We start from the raw sequence: 3,757 nt of genomic DNA, 5'->3' as shown, positions 1-3,757 counted from the left end.
CGACATTGTCACCTATATACTGATAAACAGGAAACCAGGAACGATATACGAGCACGAATAAGAAGTTTTGAAACTCAAAGCGCAACATACTGACAAACTACGCTCCGTCTGAAGGCGACAATATATCTGATAATATATTTTGAAAACTCGACATTATCACCTGTACATTAAGAAACAAGAAACCAAGAATGGCCTACGAGCAACAATAAGAAGTTTTGAAACTCAAAGCGCAACAGTTCTTACGATGTAAGCGCACCGAAACAGGTAGAGTATTTTAAGGGGTGGCTCGTGTTTTTAATACATTATTTATTGTGTAATTATTTTAATGTTGCCCTCCTTCTAATTGTGTATATAAATATATAAGTTTGTAAACACTCATGATTCTTTAAGAGTTACCATTTTAGACTTTTTTTTTCTAACTTTATTAAACTCTAGATTATTGAAGAATAAGCTTTCAAACCCGTGTGTCAATAGTATAATACTATAATACTGACATTTTGAATAAAAAAATCACTTAGACAACATTTTGTAAATTCCTAATTTTTTTTTCTCATCTTGGATTTCACGCCTGTTGAATTACAATGACTTGCCAGCTTTTCGGTGTTCAAACTGTAATTGAATTGTTTCATTTTCAGTATACAGATGATCGACAGTTGTAACTAATATAAAACAATGTTCGAGATATTTAGTTTTAGATTATTTATACGTCATAACTAAAACTATAAAAAAGAAAGTTCTTTTAGGTCATGTTAAGTCGACTTGAAACTCACGTAAGATGCAAAAATTAGTACAAGTTCCACCACAAAATGGCCCCTAGATTTGGAACCACTCTAATAATTTATCGAACTTCAGCAATGCAGTTATAGGGGCTATATTACGCTTTTCACAACGTATGGTTTAATTATAAAAAAAGTTCATTCATTACTTTGTACCTGTTAGATATTAGTTTCATACATCGTCAACCCAAATTTATAGTTATATATATATATTTGAAGTCAAACGTTTTCTGCTATTTTATGTTTTGAGTTTCAAAACTTCTTATAGTTGCTCGTACATCATTTCTGGTTTCCTGTTTGTCAGTACAGAGAGCAATGTCGAACTTTCAAGATACATTATTAGATATATTGTCTGTCAGTGGGGGGGTTTGGTTTGAATTTCGCGCAAAGCTACACGAGGGCTATGTGCGCTAGCTGTCCCGGGAAATCAGCTAATCATCACCACCCACTGCCATCTCTTGGGCCACTATTTTACCAACCAATAATGGGATTGACCGCTACATAATAACGCCACCACGACAGAACGGGCAAGCATGTTCGGTGGGAAAGGTATTCGAACCCGTGACCCTCAGATTGAGAGCCAACCCCCTTCCCCCCTAACCACATGGCCATGCCAGGCCAGATCGGAGGGACCAATATTTATATATTACCCTTGGGAGTTATGTATTATTGGCATTGTTCTTTAGCGCTATAAAAACACTAGAACATGAGTTATTCTAACATTGAATACACAGCATTACAGAACGCTATAGAATATTTTATAAGATGTCACTTACAAAATCACTTCTTTCGCACTTATATAATCTGTAAAATCGTTTGAGTTCAATAAATAGGATGATACAGTCAACAATTATCAATATATATTTAGTTTGAACATCTTTATAATTAAATTACGAAAACTTAATTTAATCATTAACAACACACTGTATTCGTATCGCTACTTTAATAGTTGTTACATACCTATATATTTTAATTATCTAAACAAGGCTTAACAACAACAACGAAAACGCTGCGTATGATAAAAAGATCGCCAGGACGAAGGCTATAACGTTGGGATTTAATATATGCAGCGTTTTTGTTGTAGTCGTTAAGCCTTGTTTTGTTAATTTAAGCGTTATTTTCATTACATGTTTGAAGTTTCTATTTTTAACGCAGTCCTTCCTTTTTGATGTTAATATTTACTTAACTGTCGAAATAATGTTTTTACATGCTAATGTATATATACATATTAAATCAATGTAATTTTCATTCTACGGTTTAAACACAGCAGAAAACAACAACATCAAAAGATAAGGTTACGCTTGAAGGTTTTATAGATTCCAATTCTAGTATTGCAAATTTCAACGAAAAGTGCATGTTTGGTATTTAATTTCACCAGAAGTTTGTGTCATCATGTTTAAAAACACTAATATACGAAACTAAATTTGATTTCAATGAAACAAACTTCTGGTGAAATTAAATACCAAACATGCACCTTTTGTCATCATGTTTAAAAATTTCACTCAACCAATCGGTTAACTCTACCCTGTTAATTTCACTTGTTTAGATAAATACACATTCATTAGTAAATTGACACAAACATATGGCGAGGCCCGTATAAACACTTGGATGGAACTGTCGGAGGGTCAAATGTTAAAAAGTATGGCATATTTTATCCAATAATACAGTATTTCCATGAGCTATTAGCTTTAACATATTTAATATTTGTTGGGAAACAGAGTGATTTCGTGCTATTCACACCAATCACGTTTTAAATTCCTTTATTTTCGGAACCCGGAAACATCCCCCCTCCCCCACTGTTCTTAATACTAAAATTCTGCAGAATATCCATAGTTGTTTTATAGAGAGTCGATCCCAACAGCATCTTAGCGTACAGATAGGGATTCAGGAAAAACAGCAGTGATAAATTTAGTTTCGTATATCACTGTTTCTTTGACAGAAATATATATTGACGATTTGTGATAACGTCATGTAAGTAAAAAAACTAAAACCCAATTTTATTGACTTATAAATGTGTGGCATGATCTGGTGGCTAGGGTGCTCAACCTGCAATCTGTGGGTCGCAGCTTCGAATCCTTCCACCGAATATACTTGCCCTTTCAACCGAGGAGGCATTATAATGTGACGGTGAATCCCACTTTCCGTTGCTAAAGAGTAGCCCAACAGTTGGCGGTAAGTGGTGTTGTATAGCTGCCTTCCTTATCTATCCCTGTCTATCACCAAACTCGGCAAGTAGACACTGAACACATTACAACTTTTAAATTCTTTTACACAACGTTCTTTGGATTTATTGATACGTCAAGTTTTTTCTTGATATTCAAGTGTTTACCAACTAATCGGTTAACTCTACCCTGTTAATTTCACTCAACCAATCGGTTAACTTTACCCTGTTAATTTCACTCAACCAATCGGTTAACTCTACCCTGTTAAGTACAAAACGGTTATAATTAACTAAAGTACAAAACGGTTATAATTAACTAAAGTACAAAACGGTTATAATTAACTAAAGTACAAAACGGTTCTAATTAACTAAAGTACAAACGGTTATAATTAACTAAAGTACAAAACGGTTATAATTAACTAAAGTACAAAACGGTTATAATTAACTAAAGTACAAAACGGTTATAATTAACTAAAATACAAAACGGTTATAATTAACTAAAGTACAAAACGGTTATAATTAACTGTATAAATACATTTCAAACTTTAATCATTAGGAAGAAATTAGAACTTTTAACGGTTTAAAAAAGTTATTTTTTTTATTAAGCTGTTGTGGAATCAGAAGAAAGGCCTAAGATTACTGAATAATTGAATAATTACTTTTAAAACTTAATTATAATGGGGGTTTCCATAATATAAACTATACGCCCCTCCCCTACAACATCTAATCTATCATTCGCCTACAATTATGCAAACTCGCGCCCCCAACGGTTCGGCGCTCTGTGTGGTGGCACCACTTGCACTACCCTTGATACAGCCCT

This window comes from Limulus polyphemus, unplaced genomic scaffold (assembly GCF_000517525.1).
Source record: "Limulus polyphemus unplaced genomic scaffold, Limulus_polyphemus-2.1.2 Scaffold2107, whole genome shotgun sequence".
In the NCBI taxonomy this organism is placed as follows: Eukaryota; Metazoa; Arthropoda; class Merostomata; order Xiphosura; family Limulidae; genus Limulus; species Limulus polyphemus.
The sequence above is the reverse complement of the archived record's forward strand: the minus strand, read 5'-3'. Positions refer to the sequence as shown.